We start from the raw sequence: 21,000 nt of genomic DNA on the forward strand, positions 1-21,000 counted from the left end.
TTACAAAAATAGTACATGCCAATTTAGTTCTCACAATATCAGAATCCCCGCTAGGAAAAAGAAAGGAGGAGGGAGTAGAAATTTAAAAGTGCACCGCCTAATTCAGCAACTACATCAATGTAAGGAGCTCTGTGTTTGTGGTGACAGAAAGCACGAGAGAGAGAGAGAGAGAGAGAGAGAGAGAGAGAGAGAGAGAGAGTAGTTTAATGTGTCTTTCAAACTACTGGGAGCTTGACGGGAATGTTTGATGAGAAAGAAAAAAAAGGTGCTCCAGATTCCTTTTCCTACTTGTTTCTGATTCTTTGGACTAAAATTGTCAGAAGTTTGTGGTGCAGAACATCTTGGGGAAAGTAACCCAAAATTGCTGAGTGGAGAAGAAGACTTTAAAAACATCAAACACCTACAGCAAGGTAATACTGATTATTTCCCTACAATTTTTTTACAGATCTAATTTTTGAAGGTGGTAGGAATAGTGGGGGTTGAATAAATCAATACTTTTACAATTATTATTCTTTTGCAGTTTTAAGCTATATGCATGTTAGGGGATTCCCTGAAGGTAAGAAGTATAATGAAATTGCATTATAATTGTCATAGATTTTATACATTATTAGTGTGCCCACAAACTGCACACACACATAAATAGCATCTAGGTTTTATTGATATTATCTTACTTCAAAGTATTTTACAGGCAAGGCAGTAGATATATCATTTGTGTTGTGTCTTAAACTTGTATTCATTTTCAAGTGTGGCTTTCACCACTCCACCCCACCACCCCACCCTTGCCGTATCAGAATTGCACAAATATTTGAATTAAGATGTTGGTCTAATGTTATTTTTGTTTGTAGCAAATTTCTGTAAAGTTAGTCTTTTGTAAATATTTATTGCTATCTGCTGAGCAATGACATTGTAGTTAGTCCACTGAAAAACGAGGGACCTTCTTTAAATTAAGGAGAATCTGGCCTTGCTCACAAAACCAACTGACTGAGCCAGTTGAAGCACATTCATGAGGGACAAATTCCAGTTATGGTGCTTAACTGATTTGAGAATTACATGCTGGGTATTATACCAATTTCTGGTGGCAAAGATCAATATTGCATTTTCATACATCTGATTCACAACTTATGCCACAATTAATTTTAAATTGCTATAAGATTCTTTGTTATGCTGAATTGAAAAAGCTGTGTGTGTGTGTGTGTGTGTGTGTGTGTGTGTGTGTGTGTACACGCACACGCACGCGCATGTTGAATGGCTGCTATTCTAGTAAGACTTTGAAGAGGGCTAGCACTATCAAACTTGTCATTACAGCTCACCTCCTCCTAGAGAGATTGGATTCTTGATAAGTCAGACCAGTAGCAACATGTATTAACTGCCCCAAGCAAGCATTTCAGAGAGCAAAAGAGAGCTCTGAATGCTTGGTTGATATCTGCATCACTTTCAGGACAATAATGACATTAGAAATCTCAGGAAGGAAAACCAAAGGACACAGTCTGTCATTTCCCTCTCTCTTTGTTTCAAATTATTTGGAAAGCTAAACTGGTCCAAGTGGCAAATCAAAAAGCAGCTAAAATTGTTATTCATTAACACATCACACTGCAGCAAAAAGTATTCAGTCAAAGGCACAAGATTTTATAACAAGCATAATCAGGCAGCTTGCATTTAGGCATGTTAAAGAAAGTATATATTTTTACAAGGAGCACAGAATATGTTCCTTCAACCATTTCTCAGGCAACGGGATACTTCTAGATTTAGCCCACTGTTCGATGAAAAGATTTCTCTTTTGACTATATCCAAATAAAGAGCTATTTGCTGAATACAGATTGCCACCAGATTTTGAACAGACTTGTTTCTCATCTAATTTTAATATGATCTGACAAATTGCTTGGCAGAGGTGAGGTTTCTGGAATAACATGGAAATGCATTCATCCCTTTTTTGTTGTAGAAAAGCATGAATAAAACTAAAAATCCAGGAAACTCCATTACTGGCATTGGTTAAATATGACTCTGGGCTGAGGTAAGGGTTGATTGAAGCACAGTGAAAGCATGCACCTTTATTTTATGTTGCAATGTGCATGGCTATTTTATCACTCACCATTGCAAAGGCTTCTGAGGCCTGATCAGTGGTGGTAATATAAAACATCAACTCTCATAGAATACCTTTGAGATGGGAAGTGAAAGTACAAGTTCCAATTAACTGTCTTCACCATCCAGAGATTTATCATCCAGACAAAAACTCTTACTTAAAACTTTGTTTAGTCAAATTTTCCATATGCTTGCCAATGTTAGCTTTCTTTTTTAAAGCAGTATTTTGTTTCCAGGTTCTTAAAATTGCACTGCTAAATATAAATTAAGTAGATTATCACTGGCTAATCTGGAAAACAATTTTTAAAAAAATCTATGTGGAGCTTCAAGAATGGTAAGGGCACCACATTCCTAGAGTGGATATACTGGATTGTCACACATGAAACTGGAGGCAACAAGCTGAAGGAAAGTCAAAGGTTCCATTCACATGTTTACATGGCCTCAATGCATACTCAAGGGCAGGTGTTACCAGGTGTTATGGCTGAGTTCACAAGTTATGCTGAATCAGGGAGATGGACTACATAAATTGTGAACAAAGGCATGATCCCATCTCTCCTGTATATATTCAGTGCTAAAGGCAGATATGCACAGAGCTGGACCTGGACATGTTTCCCCCAAAGAAACTGATATGCCTCACTCATCCTCTTTGGCTTGGTATGGATATTGACTAACTTATCCTGCCAATCAAGAACTGAGAGAAAATGATGGTGAGGCAATCAAAGGATTCAGCCCCCTCAGCAGGTGAGCAGGTGCTTTCCTTCAAGTAGTTTAGACCTAGACATTTGCTGTTTCAGATCACAGGATCAGTCCTATGGCTCAGTTCTAAAATGAAAGTCCTAAGACATGTCCAAAAATAATTTACCCTTTCAGTTCCTACAAGCCCACGGATCCAGGGTAAATACACCTATTTATTTACCAAATTGTAAACCAGTATATCACCTTACCAAATGATATGGGAAATTTTACCTGATCAGAAATCTTGATAAATGGGAAATTCCCAAACTGACCTCACCACTTGGCATGAAAATACAGACAATATTCAGCTTGGTCAAACATAACCAAGAAAAAATTACTTGCTAAATACTATCATACACATTAAACCATAACCGCAGGGGTGCAGGAGCTTATTGTAATTACCCTATGATGGCAGAAAGGAGAGCATCACATGTTTAAGATTCCGCACACATTATATAATGCACTTTCAATGCACTTTATTAATCGTTTGAGGTGGATTTTTTGTTCCGCACACAAAAAAATCTGTTCCAAATGATCTGTAAAGAGGATTGGAAGTGCATTATCCAACGTGTGCGAAATCACTCCTAAACTGTTGTTTATCATTATTTCACATGATAAGATAAGGTCTGTTGGAACAAATATATCATAATCTTAGTTAATTTTAGATGAGAGGAATGTCTTGTTATACATCACAATATGTTTATAAATTGCTCTTCAGCACAGATGTAGCTTCCGTGCCATATATTACACTCCATCTGCATAAATACATCAATGTGGTTTTGACCCATGTTGTAAGACTATTATTTGAAACAATTTTTACTTTCAATATATTTTAAATAAACATCGACGGATATGGATGATCCTTGTAATATTTACAATGTAAGTGTGTAGCGATCTCTTTGAAAATTAATTACTTCTATAGTTTATTGGCTAGTTTCCTGGCTGGAACCCATCTATCACTACTGCTAAGCAATCTCTTTTCAAACCCATGATTCCCTTTAGAGCAAACAGAGTTTGGACAACATGGTGCACGATAGACATTTGGATTTCCAGCCTATCCCAAACCAAGAATTAGGGTAAATAACATACATGATTTTATATTCTCTAGATAGATTCTGCCCTCCATTGCTTTTATGAACTCATAATAAAAAGCCCCATGGCACAGAGTGCTAAGCTGCAGTACTGCAGTCCAAGCTCTGCTCATGACCTGAGTTCGCTCCTGGCGGAAGCTGGGTTCATGTTGCTGGCTCAAGGTTGACTCAGCCTTCCATCCTTCTGAGGTCGGTAAAATGAGTACCCAGTTTCCTGGGGGTAAAGAGTAGATGACTAGAGATGGGCACGATCGGCATTACGATAGAAAAATACCCACAATAATGGCATTCGCGCAATCAGGACCCGGCAGATCGGTGCCGTCCACGGCAACCGATCCAGCGTTCGGGGGGGGACTTCATCGGGGCTTGATTCGGGCCACCGGGATCTGATCGGGGATGCAGACAATCAGCCGCCAGTAATCTATTCCCGGGGCAACGGAGCCAGGGGAATGCCTGAGCTGTGTTTGCCCTCCTTCTGTCGCCCTGGAAACCCGAATGGAAGCCTAGTTTGCCTTGATTAGCAGGGCTTCCTTCCAACCACGGAGCAGCAACGCAGTCACCAGTTGGGAGAAGAGACCCAGGGGAGGGAGGGGGAAGGGGGTGTTCTGTAGCCATGGGCACTCCAAATGTTTTTTGTTTTTTTTAAAAAAACGAGGCTTTGTAGGAGGAATGGCTGTTTTTCTGTCTGTCACTCTCTTTTTTTAACCTGCTTTTAAAACACTGTACTTTGTGGGAAAACCTCATTCATGGCTCTGTGTGTGTGTTTAAAATATGCTTTTGGAAGACTGGCGCTTGCTTTTAAAATCGGGTGGGGGGGAATGGAGGATTCTGTTCCTGCTTTTTTTAAAAAGCTGGCTGAAACATGTTGACGGGGTGTGTCTCTCTATTTGGAGAGGCAGGGACGGGTTAAAAACTCCCCCCTGCTCTAAGAGTGTGTGTGTGTGTGTGTGTGTGTGTGTGTGTGTGTGTGTGTGTGTGTGTACGTCCCCTCCCTCAGGGGAGGCGGCTCGTCGCCAGGTTAAAAACTCCCCTCTGCTCTAAGTGTGTGTGTGTGTGTGTGTGTGTGTGTGTGTGTGAACGTCCCCTCCCTGAGGGGAGGCGGCTCGTCGCCGCCTCCCCATGCATGCCGGGCCCGGCGGTCGCCTCCACCACCCACCTTCCCACATAGCTTTGGCCTCCCCAATCCGATCCACAGATCGGAAACGAGAGATGATCGGTGTGGATCGGTGATTTGGGGCCATTGCCAGCGCCTATCCCCAATCAGCTTGATCGGTAATTTTTTTTGGATCGTGCCCACCTCTATAGATGACTGCGGAAGGCAGTGGCAAACCACCCCGTAAAAAGTCTGCCAAGAAAACGTCGTGATGCAACGGCCCCCATGGGTCAGTAATGACTTGGTGCTTGCACAGGGGACCACCTTTACCTTTAATGCCAATAAAGGTTGCTGCTGCTGCTGCTGCTGCTTTTATAAACTCCTATCAAGAACTTGTATGGCAGAAGCCCCCATTTGGACAGAGGTTGTGCAGAATTGCTTCCTGGTTTATTGTGTCCACAGAAAAAAGCTAGTTACAATTCTCGCCTTTCCTACCACTTAATCCTTGCCATTAAAAAGACTGCCTACACTGAAATATGTCTTCTGCTCATGCCAGATGATGGTTAGACTTTGATGAGCTTCCAGGCAAACAGAATTCCAGAGCTGTTAGGCAGCAATCAAGAAGTTTTTTTCTGTGTGCACAGATTATGTTAACAGGAGGTTCTCAGTTGATCTGACAGATTATGATCACACACAGAGCAAGATTCACTCTTTTAGCTATGCTGGGTCCAAGCCGTAAAGAGCTTTTTAATCCAAACCAAGCAACCAGAATGGAAGAAGGCAATGAAAATGTGAGGAAAAAATCAATGTGATTTGCTTCTGAACAAAATGTTTTTTTTTTCATCTCAAGGACATACTTTTGAAGTCTGAAAGGCACACCACCCTTGATGCATGTACCGTTCTGTAAGCTTCCTTTAAACAGATGTCCAAAGCAATTATTTGGGGTGTTTCTGCAACAAGTTTAGCATTGTGTACAGTGCATCCCCTCATAATGACCCTACTGAAGATTCTGATCTGAAAAGTCTTCAGAGATACTGAACAGTCTGTTAACTAATTTACACATTCAAATGTTTGATATCAGCCCACCCAAAAGCTCAGAATACTACTCCAAAACAGATAATAAAGTCTCAATTTATAAAAGATACCAACACAATGCTGATAGGGTTGCCACTTTCTGGGTGGGGCCTGGACATTTCCTGGAGTTACAACTGAACTCTGGACTACAAAAATTAATTCTCTAGAGAAAATAGCTGCGTTGGAGGACAGCCTCTATGGCATTATACCCCACTGAGATCCATCCTTTCTCCAAACCTTGCCACCCATTCTCTCCCCACCAATCTCCAAGAATTTCCTAATCTGGATTTGGCAGCCTTGAATTACCATCTCTATAAGGACCCCACAAGTACATTGCTTCAAAAAGAGGCATAAAACTGTGGATTGGGAGAGATTCCAATGGAAGAACATTCCACAATGGTGGAACAGCCATACAGTGCCTCTCTGTGCACTATTAATACAGTGCATTGGTGAAGCCATTAAGAAAGTGCCCTTGGTCTACCACAGAATTTGTAATAGGGCCAAGGAGAAAGAGACTTTTTAATGCTCAGCTATTTCAACAGTGTTTAGGGCTTTATGGTTCAACAGAAGCACTTTGAATCATATCTGGAAGACAATAGGAAGCTAGCACAGACATCCCAGTGAAGAAACGGTGGAATAAAATGGGGTTTGGGATCATACCCAGCATCCTCAATCTTTGCACATTCAGCAAAGAATCCAAACCAAGCCCTGTACAATATAAAGTTGTACTCAAGTAGCCTTTTATAATAGTCTTCTCCTGAACAGGTCTTCTCCTGAACACATGGAGGTCAAAGATGAAGCCAGCAGGTATATCCCTCAAATTCACTCACCTCGGTTGCTTCCACATGCTCCAATTTGGGGGGGGGGGGTTTCCCTGTCCCAAAGCCACATCTTCCCAATCCGCTTTGAGAACTCACCTTTCACATGCATCGTCCTCATGCATATTTTGTGGGTGTTTGTTGGGGGGAGGGGAAGGTACCAAAACAGAAAATGCATTATCTGCGCCTTTTCACAAATGACGTTGGCACATTCCCACCCAACTTTCCTTTATTTTTTTTGAGTGCATGCAGGACTGGGCTATACCATTGTCCTGTCTTTCAACTTTTGTAGAAACTGCTAGGGGAGGTGGGGGGGGGAGTGCTGCTAGAGCCCATTGTGATTGACAGTCCGATTGCTAAGTGATCCAATGTAGCAAGCACTGCAATATGACTTCCTTTCTCGTAATAGTACAAGGACTATTTTAAAATTTTTAAAAGGGGGGGGGATTATATGATTGTGCATGTGAGCCAGACACTCACATGTATCCAGGGGTAGGAGGGGTTGGAGATTTGTAGGAGGGCTCTTTTGAAGTGAAAAAAAGCCTCCAGATGCATCGATATGGTAGATAATCATGCAAAAAAGCAGCATCAAAAATGAAAATGGAACAAAACAAGTTTCACCAAAATAAAAAAAAAAACGCTTTTAAAACCGGGATCATCATGACCCCTTTGCACATGAGAAACAATCACATATGTGATGAGTGAAATAACCCACTAAAGTTCTGTTAGCAGGCCATCCCATTAAGGTCGTGTGGAAATGACCTTTATGCTGCACATTATCTGCACTATTTTGAAAGTCTAAACAGAACTACAGAACTATAGCCTTAATGTTACAAAGACATGAATAAATCTTGATAGGTCCAAAACTGACAAAAATACTTGCAGACTTCTCACTTGGTGGTGAATGGTTCTCCTAGCCATAGTTACAGCTGGGGCTTCCAAACTTCCAACAACATATTTAAATATCTTGGAAACCTGAGCACGATGTGACCATCTATTACAAGCGCCCCATCTCCCTCAAGGTCCAAGCCTTAACCCTTCAACTAATTCAACAAGACAAAATTCATTCCACGTCAAGAATTCAGAACTTAGATCAAATTGAAATGACAGTTAAAGCTGACAATCAACAGCATAGTAGTAATACAGAAATCAGATCTCCATATGGCTCAACACAGAAGCCTCATATGCAGATGGAAGAGGAAAAGGGATGAGAAGAAATTCTTTGGAAACCCTCATGGAAAATCCTGTGGGTTGATGAACAAACCCACAAATCTACTCCACCACTGTCTTCAAGGATAACTTTCCCCAAAATGAATAAAACCAGTTGTAAAGAAAATGGCTCTTCTTTTCAAACTGTGACCATCTTAGAATCTTTGTTTCAGGAGAAAAGCCTAGTTTACAGAGCTTGTTAGAAGACCAGTACACAGCGACCTTGGAGATAAGAGATTGCTTATTGGGGAGGTTTTCTCAGTGCCTAGCACCAATTAACATTCCTGAGAACAGATCACATATTGTTTGCACCTGTGGGAAAGGGGGGAACCTAAGCTGCAGATAGGTTTTGTTTCTTCCCACTCATGGGTTTCATGCTAGCAACAGTGACATCAATTTTGAGGTTATGATTGGCTAAACATGCCTGAGCCAATTGAGACCCTCACTCTTAAAGTTAGTTAACTTTTTAAAAGCTAGAAGGAGAAGCTAAGCAGAGAGAGAATCTAGCTTCCTTTTGAAGATGGCTACCCCAATGCAGCCATCATTTTGTTTGCTGTTATGAACTTAGAGCAATGGTCCTGTTTGTCTCTATGGAAGAGAACTTGTACCTAATTGTGACTGACTTCTGAATTACTGTGACTTGTTTAGTTAGAGCTAACTGCTAAGTCTTTGTTATTTTTCCCCACAGTCTATCTTGTCTTTTTGGATATCTTTGCACCAAATAAATAATTATATTTTTTAACTTGTTGTGGTTTTTGACTCCAGTCTTAAACCTCAAAAGGCTGAAGATAGTGTCTTCACCCAAAACCACCTACCAGGTAAAACTTTGTTGAGAAACTCTACTTGCAAACCAGTTTTGCCAGGTAGACTTTCTGGTTAATTTCCCTGAAGGGCTGGGAGATTTGTCCTTTTGCTCCTGTGCTGTTGGGATAGATGTTGGCTACCACAGCTGATGTGAGAGCAGTTTGCCCCCTCAGTCGGAATGAAAGGCAGACACCGTATTTGGGATCTAAAATGGGACGCTTTATTAAATTACAACATGCAAACATCAACTACGGCAAGAGCCTAACTAGCGGTACAGGTCGGGCCCTGGGGTCACTCCTAGATCCCGCCCCAACCTGTCTGGGTAAGTCACTCGCTGCCCTGGGTGCAAGCCATCCATCGAATGGCTGGGACCTGGCCTGGCCAGGTGAAGTGGTTCACCCCTTTAAAGCTCCCCCACCCGGCCGTACAGCAGTGGGGGGAGACTAGCTTATCCAGGGGTTCCCCACCCAGTCCTTGCAACTGGGCCATACAGCAGCCATCCGCTCCTGACAGACCCCAATTCCCCACCAATGGGGAGGTGCCAAGGGTGCTCACCAGCCCGCTCAAATTTTCCTCTAACTTAAATCCTTCCCCCAGGGAAATTACCTCAGTCCCACCATGCCAACTACTTCCCTCATCTCACAGTGCAAGGTAGGTGAAAAAACTCCAATCCCAATTGCCAATCAGGGACAAAGAGAGAAAAAATCCTACCTGGCCCCCAAAAGGCTACCGGCTAATCCTGCATGGCAATAGGGTAAGGTAGGTGGGCCAAGCACGAGGCGCGACTGCGAGCAACGGGGGCAGAGAAGCCTAGTAAGGCTGCAAACTCTACCCACCATTCATAGCCCCGTATGCAGGGCGCACCTTCTGCCTTCCTCCTTCTGAGGAGGCAAAGAATGGCCACCATCCTGAGTGGCTATTGCCACTGGCTGGGATGGCCGAACTCTCACTGGCAATTTTGTAACTTTGATTCAATTTTGTAACTTTGTTTGATTCAATTTTGTAACTTTGTTTGATTCTATAAGGATGCCCAGCGTGGACTTCTCCCTGGCTTGGGGTGAGGGCACACAGCAGCATCTTTGACACCAGTCTAAAGTAATTCCATAAATATCCACAAACATGACATCAGCACCTCAGGATCATGTATGGTTGACTACAAAAATACCTATTTAAATGTATCTATTTAATTTTTTAATTTATGCATTACTTTTCAGACTGACAGCCTACAGTCTAAAAGAATAAAGAGGGTGCAACTTTCATTGTTGACCTCTTGACAGAAACAGTCATCTCACATTAAGACTTTTTTTTGCATGTTTATATTTCTTAAACTTTACTCTTTTTTTTGCAACACTGAAAAATAAGCTGTGCTACATTTTTGGAAAATTTTATTGTATCTGGGTATAGGCACAGTAAAAGATTTGCACTGATTGTCAACACTTCTTGTATGGGTGCCTGTTTTTTTTAATTTCTGAATATGTTGGGCACAAATCAACATATGCTGCTCCCACACAAATTCCATTGGAAAAATGCAGCATTTGTGGGAGCAATAGCTGAGAGATTGTGCCCACTTATCATTACTGACAAAGCCAAGCACAAGCACATACCCCTAGTGTGCTTTGGCATCCAATTAGTCCAACAAGCTATTCAAGTCAAATGTATTTTTTTACAATTTTGGCCAAGAATTGTATTTGAACATACTGGTTTTCTTTGAAGAATGCCCATATTTCATGTGTTGTTTCGACGAGAATCAAAATATCTATCAGTCTACTGCCTCCAGGGTAGCATTCATGGCTAATATGTGATGTTTGTTTTCAGTGTCTCTGTAGGTCACAGTTCTCAAAATGTGAGAGTCACAAGTGCAAGCCTAAGCAGAATTACACCCCTCTGTGTACACTGAAGTTAGAGGGTATAAACTTGCTTACGGTAGCACAGACAGTTCTTTAGACAGGAGGACTGGCTTTCCTTCCTGTTCCAGATGCTCTGCAACGTGTAGCTTTGGCCCGAGGCAAGGGTTCTCTGAACAGAGATGAACAGCAACTTCCAAAGAGCTCTTAGTCTTTGGCTCACAGTCTGCATCATCAGACAAGTCAGCCAATGGGGCTAGGACTGGGCCAAGATGTAGTTTGGTTTATTTAGGTAGTATTTTTCCATGGTAAGCTGCTTTGGGTCCCTGCAGGAAGAAAGCAGGATATAAATTCTTAAATATATCAATAAATAAGGAGGTGGACAGATGCTGAAACTACTGTATGAGTGGTCAGTTCCCACTACACTAATATGGCAGTTGGTGTGGTGGTGTGTATAGGTGCTACCCAGAAGAAGGGGTTTGTTGTTTTCTGTTCCTCATAACTAAACTTTAAAAATATTAAAGAAAACTCATTTCAAGATTTAAGAACCCACATTCTAGTTCTCCATATACATTTTTCATTAAGTCTTATTTATTTATATAAAATTTGACTACATAAATCCTTAACATGTTTTTAAATCTAATTTATCTTCACAATTATTATCTGAGGTAAGCTGAGAAGTCAAATAGTGATCCATACCACCAAGGAGTTTCATAGCTGAGCAGCAGTTTAAACCACATTCCTTTATATAAGTTCAACATTTTGTCTACTGGAACTCCCTGGCCCTCATAAGTTTTAACTTGACAAATTCTAGCTACTTGCATTACAATATAGGGAAAAGGTATTGCCACACTTTAATTCCACTATACCTGTCTATTTCTCATATTTACAAAGGTTCCCCGAAGGCTTCCTGGTTTTTAGTTGCTACCATTTCCCCCAAAACGTAATTTATGTTCAGTACCAACGAATAATCAGTGTGACATTGCAGGTACGGTGTTACACATAAAAATGTTATTTTCTGGCACCAGTTGGTTACCATATATAACTCATGGTATGCATTTGATAGCATTTAGCTCTTCAGGACCAAAAAAGAACTTATTTTTCCCCAGAGCACCTGTGTGCTCATTTGCAATGCCAATGTTAAAAAATTAACAAAAATAATGCCAGATGGAAATTATGCCAAAAGCAAGGAAGAGAATGTTATTCCTGGAGACTAGAAAATTGTCATAAAGAGTGAAGGGGGGGGAGTATAAAATAGGCATACCTATGCCCTATCCTATTTAAATAGAAACATTAGAAACGGATAAGCCTTAGTATACGTTAAATGCACCAGATCATCAATCTGTAAAATTATTCAGCAACCTAAAAGTATACTTTCATTTACCTGTTAAAATGGCTTCCATAGATTCTTCTGGATGCCTGCTATGATTTCTTCTCTTTCAACATCAAAAATCTATGCTAATAAGCTGTTATCAAACCAAGATGGCCCAGCCCATTGCATATAAAGTATTTGGCATGAGTAACATTTCAGAAGCCCAAAACTGCAGGGGCTTTTGATAGGATTTATTATGGAGAAAAACAATAAAACAAAAATACAACACCAAATTTTAAACATATAAACTAAGCAGCCAAATTTAGAATGCTTAAAAATAGAGGTGGGCACAGTACGGAAAACAGACCTAATTTTGTCACGGTCCAGCCCAGTTCACGGTTCATGGGACTCGCCTTTTTCACAAACTTTGGTCTGTTTGGGGAAGTCTATTGGTCTGCAGTCTGTGAGTTCAAACATCCTGGCTCTGTTCGATCAATTCCCTAGGCAATGGAAGGGACGTCTGCTGACCTTCTGCAGCCCTTAAAAACTTGATGGGCAGTTCTGCCAGAGAGCTCCCATTCTGCTCTATGCAAACAAGGAGGAAGAATTAATTCTTTAAGCAACAGAGGGCTGGATGTTCTGCAGCCATGGGAACACCAAACTTAGCCCTCAAAACCTTGATAGGCAGTGTCAGGGCATGGAGACCTCTCCCCACCCCAACTTACCTGGAAGACCCAACAGCTAGGTCCCGCCAAAGTCCAAGGAGGAGGAGGCGGCCACCCCTAGCCCGGGGGAGGCCCCCACAGCCCCTGCAGCAGTGGGTGCTGGTGCCGCTGGAGTCATAAGCCACTGCAATGTGGCAGCCATAACAAAGCTGGCGGAGGCCCAGGCGGGCAGCCCGATGCCACCGGCCCATGCCACTGCCAGCGTAGCGAGGCCAGTGTCACCTGTCGGGGCTGGGAAGCACTGGCTGGGAGGCCAGACAGGCAGCAGCAGGCTGCAGGGGGGAATAACACACAGCGAGCTCTGCAGTGCGCCTGCACGCCAACAGGCACGCTGATGCTGGGCGCCAGGCCAGCCAGCCCCGAGCTGCGCAAGGGCAGAGTGGGCCCTGGAAAGAGCCCTGACCAAGGGGGTCGGGAGGAGGGCCCTCTCACAGGCTGGAAGGGCCACCCTTCATGAAGGAAGGGGGCGGGGAAAGAAGGCATCGGGGGAAGGCGGGGAGAGGCATGAGGGCTGTCCCATAAAGGCAGGTGGGGCAGGAAGAGCTGATGATGCATAGCTGGGAGACCAAGAGAGAAAGCAAGAGTGAGAGCAAGAGAGAGAAAGAGAGAGGGAAGAGAGCCAGAGCAAGGTGGCCAGAGGAGGTGAAAGGAGGGGAGCAGAGATCCAGAGAGGGTCGTCCCAGCCAGGAGAGAGAGGGAGTAGGGTGCTGTATACCCCCTCCATTTCCCCCCCCCCACCTCTGAGACCCATCTCCGCTCCCGCTACAAGGAGGGGCAGCCCTGGCAGCAGCACCCTCCTCTGGTTCCTATGTCCCAGCAGGCGACGCTCACAGGCAGCTCTGCCTGCCAACCAGAGAGCTCCCATTCTGCTCTATGTGAGCAAAGAGGATATTTGTACTATCAAGTCTAAACACTGAGAAAGCAGGAGATCAAATTTGTAACATAACAGTGCATGGGAGTGAGCGGGGTACAAGGTCAGAAGCACTGAGAATTTCTACAGTCCGTTAAATAAGACACCTGTAGCTTCTATAAGCCTGTGAATACAAAACAGTTATGGCATTGGTAATATGACATCAGGTTACAGTATGAAACATTGGTTCAGAACAGCATTACTGGTTCAGCATAAAAATAATGGCATGGATGCAGCACAGACATGACAGAGGAAGAATAAATTCCCTACGCAACAGAGGGATGGATGTTCTGCAGCCATGGCAACACCAATCTTAGCCCTCAAAACCTTGATAGAAAAGAGTCCAGTAGCACCTTTAAGACTGACCAACTTTACTGTAGCATAAGCTTTCAAGAACCACAGTTCTCTTAGTCAGATGCAAAACCTTGATAGGCAGCTCTGCCTGCCAACCAGAGAGCTCCCATTCTGCTTTATGCAAGCAAGAAGCAAGAATTAATTCCCTAGGCAATGGCTGGGAAGGTGTCTGTGTGGTGAGTGAGGGGGCTCTTCCCCCACCCTTTTCTGTTTGATTTTGCTTCATTGCAACTTTTTGTTGCTGCAAACCAATGCAAGTCCATTGGCATTTGCGACTCCTAGTATCTACTGAAAGTTTCCTGGGGCGGCCGGTTTGGGGGTCTGTAACTCAGACCTCTGAAATGCAATCTTGGCCAAACTCAGTGGGTGGCTGGAGGAGAGCCTGCTGAAGCCTTGTCGCAAGTTTGGCATCCCTAAGTGCGAAGGGGACGGTCCTAGGGCCCCCAGAAGTGACAGACTACAGACCGATGAACCAGTCCGTGAATAGGGATGGTCCATGAAAAGTTTGTGATCTGTGAAATTGAAAATTGATGGACCATGGGCCAGCAGTCCATGGAGCTTTCCTATGCCGTGCCTACCTTTACTTCAAAACCATCATAATACTAAAATCAGTATAGATCAACAACTTTCACAGAGGTGAAAGCAAGGAGTCTCGTCATGAATAAGAGTCAATCAACTAAATACCTGGTTAAAGATAAAAACTCTTCACCTGGCACTTAAAACAGGACAATGTTGATAGCAGGCAAACAGTTACATGTAAGAAATTCCAGAGTGAAGATGCTCCTACTGAAAAGGCCACCTCTAGTAGCCTCTAACCTCAGTACTAAAGACAGGAGCACATGAAGAAAGTTCTATACAGTAAACCAATTAAAAGTGTTCTATTATAAGGTTGCCAACAAACTGGAGAAAAGCACAGACATGACATTTCTGCCCTCCTAAAGATGGTCCCAGGCTTAATGGAATGTTATTTACAAGGTGATATCTCCTACCTCTATGCAATGAAAAGCTTCACCTACCCACAACAGACAGGACTTTTTCCCCTCCAGATTATTGGCAACTCTACTTTCCTTGTAATCTAGTGGACTGGGGGCCCTGAGACAAACCATTTAATCAAAAACTCCCATTGCCCCACCAATGCACCCTTTGCACATGTAGAAATCAAACACATTATTTCAAAATTGTATTCATATTAAACTTCATAGTCAATCTTGCACTCCCTTACTTTCTTTCCTCAGCTTTTTTTCCTGAAGAAATCGTATGTATATTATAAATATAATTATAAAAATATACATTGCAAAGCCATTTTCACCAGTTTACTTTACTGTACAATATGAAGAACACCTTGAGTCATAATGAGAAAGAGGGGACTATAAGTAACATACACAGGCACTTTAACAGCTGCACTTGTTGGATGTTTTAATTACATCATGTAACTAAATGTATTTCATACATTCACAAAGCAGAATGACAAGCCTTGCCCTTTTTGTAGGCAGCTGTGTTCCTCTTTTGTTTCTGGCTGTGACAGCTTTCGATAGCCTAGACTTTGGCAAGAAGCTGGACGAGCCATGTGTTGCGTTGCCAGGTGTTGCCTGATTCAGTCCACCAGACCTAACCATGGCTACTCCGACAGATAGACCCATAGCACCCCTAGTTGTGGGGCATATGTCACTACAAGGCAAACTATCAGGCAGCAGCTGCCTCCATTCAGGAAAGAGATTGTACCAGTAAAGCTAAAACAACAGGAAGAGACGTTCTGCAAGAGCTGCCTCACTTCAGCAGGTTCTGTTCTCCCCATTTCTGTTCAAGGGAATCTGTACAGCATCTTTACATTGCAGTAGCAGAGGTAGAAAGCAACCTGCTGTACTGCAGAGACCCAGTCAGATTGACCTTATTGCACTGCTGTATACAGGAGGGCACCAAGGCATACTTGGTACACACATGCTAGACTACTAGAAAATCTTACTGAAGCCAAACAGGTTTGGGTATTGTCCATGCCCAGATGAAATTAGAAGCCTTCAGTTCCATAATGGAAGAAAAGTGGAATATCATACTGCTGTCTTGCTGTTCCTGTCTACCTGATCAAGTCCCAACTGTCTGGTACTTGTCTTATTTTTATCTTTTGAAGGTGGCTTAAATTTTTTTGTTGTTTTGTTCAGCTTCCTCCCTTGAGTCTTTAAGGCTGCAATTTCCTGTGAGTAAGCACCACTGAATAAAATGAGACTTTCTTCTGAACAGACAACTTACTCCCTGAATCAAGTTGTGGGTAGATGTCTGTAATGGATATACATATAAATTCATGGGCACACAAACACTAGGGCCCAATGTAGTGCTTAGCCTACAATGTCACACACTGGGATTGCTGAGGTATATTTTTAACTGTTGATAAAAATATGTGGTTGGATGTATTTGTCAAAAACATTCTCTTAATAAGAACACTCACTTTGTCTTTAAATTAAAACAAGCTATAGTAGAGAGAATGTATACAGCAGCTGGAGCAGGGCCTTCATCAACATGTAAAAACATGGAGTGGCTTGCCTAGTGATTGTTGGTATAACAAGATGGTTACTTGTGCACCACTCTGTTTCTGGCTGTGAAATGTGGGAGGGCATGATGGCTGGCTAACTGGAAGCATTCTGGTTGCAATGTCTGACAAGGGATGGAGTGAGATGGCCTTGGGCTAAGAGGAGCAGCACTCCCATTCAGGGTCATTTATTTCCAGAAAGCTCTGAAGCATACCTGACGTGTTGCGCCAGACAGGATAACTGTGTATGGGATCACTATTGATAAATCAACATGGATTGCACCTGTGCAGTCTAAAGAGGAGACGGGAAATTCTTCCAGTCAGTCACTTCTGGAGATTGGGGGGGGGGGGGGAGACATACAAATGGACTGTATTTTCCTTTTTCTCTTATTTTACTAGGGGGGTCCCTTCCTGTTTGAAACAGCTGCTGCTCTGTAGCCATTTCTGAAAAGCAGTGGGAACTTTCTTTTTCTCTGCTTAGCTTCTTCTTCAGCTACCAGCTGCTTCTTAAAGCGCCATACAGCCTGAGGCAGGGCCTGGATGGGAGTGTCCCGGAGTTACCTTCATCTATTTAATTGTGTGCATTGGGTATGGAATAAGAATGAGCAACAAACAGGAGCCTGGCTTAAGGGGAGGTATTCTATTGATCAGTCTGAATTTAGCACAGACTATGAGTGCCTTACCACATATCATTTTTCTTCACCTAGATATTAATATGCCATTTTAATGTATGATTAACTACATGAAGGGAGACTATGTAAACAGCACAGAGTTGAATGAAATTCTACTGCTGAGCAGTCCTGTACAGAAAGATGTCAAGCTCTGTGTGGACATGTAAGAAAAATTTATAAAATCAACCCTGAGGTGTTTTTCACTGAACCAGGTCTTACACATAAATTCTTTGCTCCTAGACTAAATATGTACCTTCAGGGGAAAGTTGGCATCTAAAATAGTTCCTGGGCTACAAGAGGTACAATGCAAAATTTACACAGTACTTTGGTCTCTTTTGTGACCAGAAAATCTATTTAATGTAAGAATATAATTTCCATTCAAAAGCATAAATTTCAGCTTTGGAAATAGAGGTGACTTGGGTCTGAGAATTTGGGTTCAAGTCGTACCATTGTTATGGGCTAATTGGAAATATATGCACTGGAGATTTAAACTGTTTTTCTACAGTTCTTCATTCTCTCCCAGAATTCCCAAGATTCTCTAGGGTAAGGTCAGGTTTCTGGCCTGGGCTTAGAATGGAGATGGCTTAAATTGCACTGATGGATAATCCTTGCTGGATTTTGTACAAAGGACATTTGTCCCTGTTGATATGTTGGAGGAGCTACCTTTGATAGTTTCAGTCTTTTATGTCTGATTAGCCAGAGGATTTCCTCCAGGGGGAAGAGGCAACAGACTGGAACTTGTCTTGTTGTGGAGTTCTTGAAGCGTTAATTTTGTCTTCTATATTCTTCAATATTTATGTGAGGCTGCTGATGAATCTCAACCAATGCTTTGGTTTGGGTGTCATCAGTTTGCTCCATATTTCATTATTTCAGCCTACAAATGCAGTTGTCTTAGTTCTGAATCAGTGTTTTGAAGCTGTGATCAAATGGCTAAGGCAGAACAAGAGAAGCTTAATCCAGACAAAGTAGAGTTGAAGTTGGTAGGAAAGGCTGATGTTTAGGAAAGAATGAACCTACTTGATTTGGGCAGAGTGACATTAGATTTTGCAGATCAGGTTAAAAGCGTATAGCTCCATCCCATCTCTGCTATTTGAAAAGTAGATCAAGATGGGTAGCCGTGTTAGTCTGTCTGTAGCAGTAGAAAAGAGCAAGAGTCCAGTAGAACCTATAAGACTAACAAAAATGTTGTTAGTCTAATAAGTGTTACTGTCAGGCTATGGATGACAGGCTATGGCAGATAAATCACTGTACCATTGCAGCAAGAATCCAGGCTCTTAGTTAAATGGTTTTATTCAGAAATCAAATCATTTCCATAGATATGTCCATAGGGTTACTCAGAAGCAAGGTAAACTACTAAGCAGTAAGGATCAATTTGACAGGAATGGCAGCATGTGAGAAAACCTTTCCTCTTAACTCACACGTTTACTCCTTCCCCCTCCCATCAGTCAAACAGGACTTCTGGCGTGAACACGTCCTGAGAACGTCTCACATATTTGTACTATCTAGTCTAGACACTGAGAAAGCAAGAGATCAAAGTTTTAACAGTGCATGGGAGTGAGTAGGGTACAAAGTCAGAAGCACTGAAGTTTCTACAGTCTGTTAGATAAGACACCTGTAGCTTCTATAAGCCTGTGAATGCAAAACAGTTATAGCATTGGTAATATGACATCAAGTTACAGCATGAAACACTGGTTCAGAACAGCATTACTGGTTCAGCATGAAAATAATGGCATGGATGGGGCACTGACATGACATTTACTTAGGGGTGCACGCTGGTGGAAAATTCGGGTTTCCCACTTTGGGTTTACCCAAAGCAGGGAACTGAACCAGAATAACCCGAATCACGAAGTGGCAAGCTGCTTTGGGGTTTGGGTCTTTAAATCGCTTTGGTATGCTCCGTAAAGATTCAGAGCATACCAAAGTGAGGGGGAAGCTTTGCTCCAGCCCCTCCACCCACACACACCCCACTTAGCCCACACCCCATTTACCTCACAGGGATGCCCAGCTGGGCAGTGGGAAGGTGCACTGCCATCTCCTCCGCTGCTGCACCAGCCAACCTGGTGGAGGGAAGGCCGGAGCCGGCTCCTCCACCACCCACACTGCCTCCTCTGCCACCGCAGCACCCAGCAGAGCAGCAGGGAAGGCCAGAGCCAGCTCCTCCACCACCCACGTTGCCTCCTCCACCACCACGCTACCAAAAGAGGGGGGCAAATCCGGTGGACCAAAGGTCAAAACTACAAAACCCACCAGAATTATAATTTTTAGTTTTAATTTATAAAAGTGCCAAAGTGCAATGCAAAAATGCAATATCAGTGAAATAACTTAATAAATACATAAATAGGTGTTCAAAATACAAAAGGTGCGTCCATACATTATATACAAAATACAATAAATGCAATCAACAATTCACAGTCCGAAATATAGGAATAAAGTGCAAAGTTCCAGCGAGGTGGAAAAGCGCTGCTTGGTGGAGAGCCAACCGAGTGTCTTCTCATGAAGATTCACAGTCCCAAAATAAACCCGTTATGGTGCCGACGGGGTTTAGCAAGCAATATTTCTATTTAACCCGTTTCGTGAGGCAAACTCACTTCATCATCAGGCATGAAGCAATTAGGACTGACTATGCTGTAACATGGAAGACGTAAGAAACTTATTACAAATATGATTCAAACACCAACAAACGTATCTCTTCTCTTAATTAATGAAGTTGTACTCACAAATTCACAACAGTTCTATGCTCTGCTCTCCCACTGCTCCAAAGTTGGTCTGCGGACTATGTGATCAATTAGTGGGACTCAACAATTTTATAAAGGAAGGGTCTGATTCCATTACACAAGTTGTGGGTGAAATCCCGCAGGAACTTAAATATAAGAGACATTCAGGGAAAATTATAAATAACACGATAGATCCATTTCCTGATTAAGCCCATGCGGGGCCAAAGTGTCTAATTTAAATATCCATCTAGATTCCACTTGCAGTAATAATTTACCCAGGTCAGTGGCATGGGGACGGACTATCTGGTCGATGACAGAGACCCTAAATTCATTGTTAGGATGTTTGCATTCGAGAAAGTGACTAACCAGAGGCGCTTCCACGACCTTATTCCTAATCCTTGAAATGTGCTCTTGGACTCTTACTCTTAAAGCACGGGTGGTGCTCCCTATGTATGATGCAGGGCATTTACACTGGATTATATAAACCACATTTTCTGATCTGCAGTTGGTAAAGCCCTTCTTGGAAGGTAATAGGTCGGGTCGAATGACCTCATGCTTCACCATTAGGCTGCATACATTACAGGAACCGCATGCATGATGGCCTGTAGGTCTTATTGCGGTTTCCTCGGCGCTGGTGAATTCTGATTGGATCAGGATGTCTTTAATTGAGCATGTGCGTCTGTAACCTACTGCCAGCCCAGTCTCACACCCCTTGATAGTCCTAATAATATGCCAATGTATCCGAATGATGGAAATAATGCCGCCACAGCAGCCAGCAGGGCACCGTGGAAGGCCAGAGCCAGCTCCTCTGCAGCCCAAGCTGCCTCCTCTGCCACCACAGTGGCCAGTAAAGGGTTGGAGAAGCCCAGAACCAGCTCCTCCGCTGCCTCCACCACCACACCAGCCAGCTGGGCGCCAGTGAAGGCCAGAATTGGCTCCTCCACTGCCCACGCCACCTCCTCCTCCTCCACAGCTGCCAGCCACAGTGGAGAAGGCCTGGATCAGCTGCTTGGCGGGGATCTCCCTGCCAAATAGCTGATCTGCAG

General features: G+C 43.0%; 1 protein-coding gene across 6 annotated transcripts in view; it reads left to right on the forward strand.

Annotated features, from left to right (window-relative positions):
- The first annotated feature begins 200 nt into the window (after positions 1-200).
- Positions 201-21,000, forward strand: part of VIT (vitrin) — a 78,613-nt gene continuing 57,813 nt past the window's right edge. For all 6 annotated transcript variants that reach the window (XM_054978343.1, XM_054978299.1, XM_054978309.1 and 3 more), the window contains exon 1: positions 201-410. The gene's annotated coding sequence lies outside the window, so the exon portion shown is untranslated. The remainder of the gene's footprint in view (positions 411-21,000) is intronic.

This window comes from Eublepharis macularius, chromosome 1 (assembly GCF_028583425.1).
Source record: "Eublepharis macularius isolate TG4126 chromosome 1, MPM_Emac_v1.0, whole genome shotgun sequence".
Classification (NCBI taxonomy): Eukaryota; Metazoa; Chordata; class Lepidosauria; order Squamata; family Eublepharidae; genus Eublepharis; species Eublepharis macularius.